This window comes from Anolis carolinensis, unplaced genomic scaffold (assembly GCF_035594765.1).
Source record: "Anolis carolinensis isolate JA03-04 unplaced genomic scaffold, rAnoCar3.1.pri scaffold_9, whole genome shotgun sequence".
In the NCBI taxonomy this organism is placed as follows: domain Eukaryota; kingdom Metazoa; phylum Chordata; class Lepidosauria; order Squamata; family Dactyloidae; genus Anolis; species Anolis carolinensis.
In genome coordinates, this window is record NW_026943820.1 from 8,443,715 (window position 1) to 8,450,532 (window position 6,818).

Genomic DNA, 6,818 nt, shown 5'->3' on the forward strand with positions numbered 1-6,818 from the left:
CGGGGTGAGCTTCCGTCTGTCAGCTCCAACTTCCCATGCAGGGACACGAGAGAAGCCTACCATAGGATGGTAAAACACCCGGGCGTCCCCTGGGCAACGTCCTTGCAGATGGCCAATTCTTTCACACCAAAAGTGACTTGCAGTTTCTCAAGTCCCTCCTGACCCGAAAAAAAAAAATTGCTGATACTGCAGTTAATTTCTCCTTGATATTGCAGTTGACTGCTTTGGGGATGCTCCTATCTAAATTATTTTTATCTAACGGAATTACAGTATTGTTGTTTAATGTGTTTCAATTGTATTATATTTTAATTGGATTGATTTTTTTTCTTATTTGCAAGATCTATATGCCATTCATTCAGTACAGTCAGCCCTCCACATCTGCAGATTTTACTTTTACGGATGATTTGTAAATTTGATTAATATGGTCCCTCTAAGAATCTCTGATCAGTCACGGCCCTGGATTTAGTTACAGAATCCCAAATGGTCAAACCATTACCACCACATTGGCTCTCATTCTAAATAAATAGTACTATCAGGTCACAAGCTCCTGGTTTGTAGATGAAACACCAAAAATAAGAACCCTTAGCAATTATAAAAATAAGAATACAAGGGATTTTTTTGCTTCCCAGGGAGCTTAGGCAAAATCAAACTGAGTTGCTGTATGTTTTCCGGGCTGTATGGCCATGTTCCAGAAGTATTCTCTCCTGACATTTTGCCCACATCTATGGCAGGCATCCTCAGAGGTTGTGAGGTATGGAGAAAGTAAACAAGGAAAGTTTATATATCTGTGGAAGTTCCTGGGCGAGGGGAAAAACTCTTGTCTGTTGGAGACCCGTGTGAATGTTGTAATTAATCACCTTTGTTAGCATTAAATGGCCTTCCCAGGCTCACATCCTGGCCTGGGGAATCCTTTGTTCAGAGTCGTTAGCTGCCCCTGATTGATTCCTGTCTAGAATTCTTCTGTTTTCAGAGTGCTGCTCCTTATTTACTGTTTTAATTTTGGAGTTTTTTAAAATACTGGTAGCCAGATTTTGTTCATTTTCATGGTTTCCTCCTTTCTGTTGAAGTTGTCCACATGCTTATGGATTTCAATGGCTTCCCTGTGTAGTGATATGATAGCTGTTGGAATGGCAAAGCATTTCTGTGTTCTCAAATAAAATCCTGCTGCCACCTTTCTTAGATTGCTTGTTGATCCTCACTTATAACTTTGCCATTTTGATCACACTCTGATATTGCTCTGCCAATGTTTCCTAGTTTTGACCTGCAAAGCCTTGGAAGGCATGAACGTGACACCCTCCAGATGTGTTGGACGACAACCCTTTCATCCCTAACCACCATGGCCAATACTTTGACATATTTGGAGAAAACTGTTTCAATTTATTTTGCATGCTGCTATGGCGTTTATTGTGGTCATAGAGGTTCCAGATTTGTATTATAGTGTTTGCCAAGCTCCGTAGAATTTTTTATATATATAAAAATGTGTCCTACCCTTTGCAAAATGGTCGAACCCCCTGCCTGGATCTTGTTACACCTGTGGTTTGCTTTTTTCTCTTTCCTGTGCTGTCCCTAAATGACCCCGCAGACGGTCTTGACGGATCTTCTAAGCCTGAGTTGTGCCAAGAAAGGTTGCTTTAGCGCTCGGCTTACGTTGCACAATCAGGGATCCCTTTGCTTTCTTTCCTCATGCACACAAACACACACACATTCATTTTCCTCTGCTTTTTATTTGTAGCCATGTAGGGATTTTTTTTTGCTTTGGACTCGCCACCCACATCGACGGGAAGGAAACCTCAGCTACTGGAAAATGCTCAGCAACTTTTGGTGGTTTGGAGGAAAGGCCTTCTGGTTGAGAGAGCGCTCTGGGGTAAGAAAAGAAAGACAGAAAAGAAAATCAAATTATTAGCATTATTATTATTTGCTGGCTTTACTGTCTAGTAAAGATAAAGGTTTCCCCTGACGTTAAGTCCAGTCATGTCTGACTCTGGGGGTTGGTGCTCATCTCCATTTCTAAGCCGAAGAACCGGCATTGCCCATAGACACCTCCAAGGTCATGTGGCCGGCATGACTGCATGGAACACCGTTACCTTCCCTCCAGAGCGGTACCTATTTATCTACTCACATATGGATCTTTGTTGATGTCGTGGTAAGTGTTCGATATGTCAAAATTATAATGCAATAATAAACGCTTTCCCTTGATATTAAGTCTAGTCGTGTCCGTCTCTGGGGTTTGGTGCTCATCTCCATTTCTAACCCAAAGAGCCGGCATTGTCCGTAGACACCTCCAAGGTCATGTGGCCGGCATGACTGCATGGAGCGCAGTTACCTTCCCTCCAGAGCGGTACCTATTTATCTACTCACATATGGATGTTTGTTGATGTCGTAGTAGGTGTTAGATATGTCAAAATTATAATGCAATAATAAAGGTTTTACCTTGATATTAAGTCTAGTCATGTCTGACTCTGGAGGTTGGTGCTCATCTCCATTTCTAAACCAAAGAGCTGGTGTTGTCCATAGACACCTCCAAGGTCATGTGGCCGGCATGACTGCATAGAGTGCCGTTACCTTCCCACCAAAGCGGTACCTATTGATCTACTCACATGTGCATGTTTTCGAACTGCTAGGTTGGCAGAAGCTGGGACTAACAATGGGAGCTCACCCTGCTCCCTGGATTTGAATCGCCAGTCTTTCAGTCTGCAAGTTCATCAGCTCAGCAGTTTAACCCACTGCATCACCCTGTTGTTGTTGTTGTTGTTATTATTATTATTGCTACTACTACACTGGCCACTGTGTTGCCAGTGATTCCTTCTTCTTCTTCCTCTTCCTCTCCTTCTTCTTCTTCTTCTTCTTCTTCTTCTTCTTCTTCTTCTTCTTCTTCTTCTTCCTATTATTATTATTATTATTATTATTATTATTATTATTATTATTATTATTATTATTATTATTATTGCTATTACTATACTGGCCACTGTGTCACCAGTGGCTCCTTATTATTATTATTATTATTATTATTATTATTATTATTATTATTATTATTAGCTTTGCCCGGCCACGCGTTGCTGTGGCTTATGGGAATCGTTTGTTGGCCAGTTGGAGTAGCAGTGAATAGCCTTGCAGTTTCAAAGCCTGACCGTTTTCTGGAGTAGCTGGAGATTTTGTTGTATGAACATAGAGGCATGGATGAGGGGTTGTGCTGCCAAGTTTAGTGTTTCTAGGATGTGTAGTTTTGTTGTTTTGTCCTAGGCCGAAATTTCATTACCCTTTTATATATATAGATTATTATTATTATTACTACTACTACTACTCATACTACTACTACTACTACACTAGTCAACACATATTTTGCTGCTTCAAATGTTAGACCTGTTTCTGGGTATATTTGAACTGCTGTTTCCAAAAACGGCACCCGTTTCCCCCTATGATTTCTAGGTTTTGAGATACAGAGGATATATGTCATATACCAATCTTCATCTCCTTGCCCATATGAAATCATGATAACCTTATGTAAGAAACTAACTGAATCAGGGTCCCCAATAACCCCGAGAACAGGCCTAAAAACCAAGGCGCCAACATGAAATCCTATCGCTTTGGTGCCCATCCGAGATGGCGTTATCGGCTTGGGCGGACCAAAGGTCTGACTCAGCATAAGGCTTTGTCCCTCTTCTAGATTTACTTTTCGAAACTGGGGAAGGATGAATATTTTGGAACAGAATGAAGGCACTGCTTCTGCAGCGGAGAACCAGAAGCTCAAAGCAAACAGCTGCTTTCTGTTTACACTGTTTTTTTAAACTCCGACCAAACTGGCAAACCCAATGTTTTTTAACTCCTTGCCAATTGTCTCCCACAAATGGCTATATTTAAAACTTGGTCGCTTGGCTCCAATGCAGCGTTGGGCTTTGAACGGAAACGAAGGTAACACATATTGTCCAGATGACTTCTTATGGGTCTAAATCAGGCATAGGCCAACTTGGGCCCTCCAGGTGTTTTGGACTTCAACTCCCACAATTCCTAACAGCCGGTAGGCTGTTAGGAATTGTGGGAGTTGGAGTCCAAAACTCCTGGAGGGCCCAAGTTGGCCCATGCCTTGTCTATCATTCATGCTTTGGAATCATAGGAGTTGTAGTTTAGCAAAGAGCCAGTGAAGGCTGGCGATGTTGTAAAACTATAACTCCCATGACCCCATTGCATTGAGCCATGGCAGTTCAAGTGGTGTGAAACCGCAGTCATTTTACAATGTAGATGCACTGTAATAGTAATAGTAATAGTTACTGCTATTATCATCATCACTATTATTTTATTATTTGTATTACATTATGGAGCCCCCGGTGGTACAGCGTGTTAAACCGCTGAGCTGCTGAACTTGCTGACTGAAAGATCAGTGGATCAAATTCAGAGAGCAGAGTGAGCTCCCAATGTTAGCCCCAGCTTCTGCCAAACTAGAAGTTCGAAAACATGCAAATGCGAGTAGATCAATAGGTACCGCTCTGGCGGGAAGGTAATGGTACTCCATGCAGTCATGCCGGCCACATGACCTTGGAGGTGTCTGTGGACAACGCCGGCTCTGGCTTAGAAATGGAGATGAGCACCAACCCCCAGAGTTGGACACAACTAGACTTAATGTCAAGGTAAAGCTTTTATCTTTACCTTTACTATTGCATTATAATTTTGACATATCAAACACTTATCACAACATCAACAAATATCCATATAGGTGTTGTTGTTGTTGTTATTATTATTATTTTATTATGACACAGCAAACAAGATAGATGTGCTGGATTTCATATCACAAAATCTCAAGTCAAACACTTCCCAAGTGTCTAGGACTGTGTGATTATTATTATTATTATTATTGTTGTTGTTGTTGTTGTTGTTGTTGTTGTTATTATTATTATTATTATTATTATTATTATTATTATTATTATTATTATATGTATTGGGATTTTCAGTTACTTGCAGTCGAACTAGTTCTCCCCTCACTTTTTACCAATATCGACTAGGCACAAATACTGGGTTTCATCCTTGACAAAGTGCGTCTACACTGTAGACTGAATGTAGTTTGATGCCACTTTAACTGCTGTGGCTCAATGCTATAGAATCCTCGCCAATCAAACACCTTGTAAAACTACAAATCCCATGCTTCCATAGCATTGAGTATGATCAAAAATTAACCAAAACTTAACAAACACCAAGACAGTTACTCCCTTAGTGTCTCAGCAGCACCCTGATGCCAAGGAGGGGCTGGCAGCTGTAGGAGAATCCAATGCAAAAAAATAAAACATCTGGAGGCAGCGAGCTAAACATTTTACAGCATTCAAACTCAAGTAGTCTCATGCTACTACACTACAGATTTTTTTTCCCTTTTTTTTTTTTTTTTACATCTGCCTAATCTTAGGGAAGGAAAAAGACTCCAGCTGCTGTAATGGGCTGATAGCAACTAACTACTTTTTAAGCACTGCAGTTTAGTGCTATTATTTGAGAATAAACAATCTGTTCTGTCAATTAAACATTATTTAGGTTGCATTTATTTTCCGGCAGTATCAAGCAACTGTTGAGGAAACTGGTGTGTTTAAGGCAGGGTGCATTGCTTGGCTGTAACAATATCTTTGCAGCCGTGGCTGGTGGGAGGCTTAAAATGTATCACGGGTTGCAAAGATGCCTTAAAGCAAAAGGTACATGCACATGTATTACAGGATTTCCTTTAGGAGATATCCAAACCCTATGAACAATGTATGGCAGAGACACAGCTTCATGCATTGCAAGCTTGAACATAGCTAGGTCTTCTATGGTGAGTAATATAAACCATCAGATAACTAAGCGGTGGACATTTACTAAGCTCGAAGGCAAGTTTTAAGACCATAGTATATTGGAGAATGAGACATTTTGAACAGCAAACCTTTGGACCTTCAGTTGTTTTAGATTTGTCGGTATGTGTTTGCAATTTTGTGATATCAACTCTGTTGCTTATAGAGTTGTGCTTCCGTTTCATGTCCTGGGTTTTGTTGGGGATGCCCGACCTATTTTTTTGGGAGCCTCCTGAAATTGGGAGGGCAGATATCTATTTTCGCTCTGGGTGCCGAAAGATCTGTTTTCTATCAGCCTATTATGTGTGGGGCCTTCCCAGGCTCTTCTTCACATCATAGGCATTTAAGCTGTTTCTACTCTAGAGGAGAGGTGCTCAGCTGCAGTCAGACTTCATGTCACACATGTACTCTTCAAAGCAAGGAGACAAGTTCTGTTTCTTACTCTAGAGGAGGTGCTCAGCTGCAGGCAGCATTTTCTGGGCCTGCACGCCACACATGCACTCTCCAAGGCAAGGAGGCAAAAGGCAAGTCTTGTTTCATACTCTAGAGGAGGCGCTCAGCTGCAGGCACTAGCATGAGCTTTAAGAAGGCTTTTTACCTGTTTCTCTTCTCTAGAGGAGAGACACTTGGCTGCAGGCAGGCTGCACACAACACTCTCCAAGGCAAAGAGGTTAGTTCTGTTTCTTACTCTAGAGGAGGCTCTTGGCTGCAGGCAGTGTTTTCTGGACTTGCATGCCACACACACACTCTCCAAGGCAAGGCAGCAAGAGGCAAGACTTGTTTCATACTCTAGAGGAGGCGCTCAGCTGCAGGCACTAGCATGAGCTTTAAGAAGGCTTCTTACCTGTTTCTCTTCTCTAGAGGAGAGGCACTTGGCTGCAGGCAGGCTGCACACAACACTCTCCAAGGCAAAGAGGTTAGTTCTGTTTCTTACTCTAGAGGAGGCTCTTGGCTGCAGGCAGTGTTTTCTGGACCTGCATGCCACACACACACTCTCCAAGGCAAGGCAGCAAGAGGCAA

At 41.8% G+C, this 6,818-nt stretch overlaps 1 long non-coding RNA gene across 1 annotated transcript; it reads right to left on the minus strand.

Annotated features, from left to right (window-relative positions):
* Positions 1–1,704: 1,704 nt before the first annotated feature.
* On the minus strand, positions 1,705–6,567 carry LOC134293678 (uncharacterized). The gene is made up of 2 exons (XR_010000635.1): positions 6,397–6,567; positions 1,705–1,859 (listed from the first exon to the last, which is right to left on the minus strand). It is a non-coding gene; the product is annotated as an uncharacterized LOC134293678 (long non-coding RNA).
* Positions 6,568–6,818: the final 251 nt, after the last annotated feature.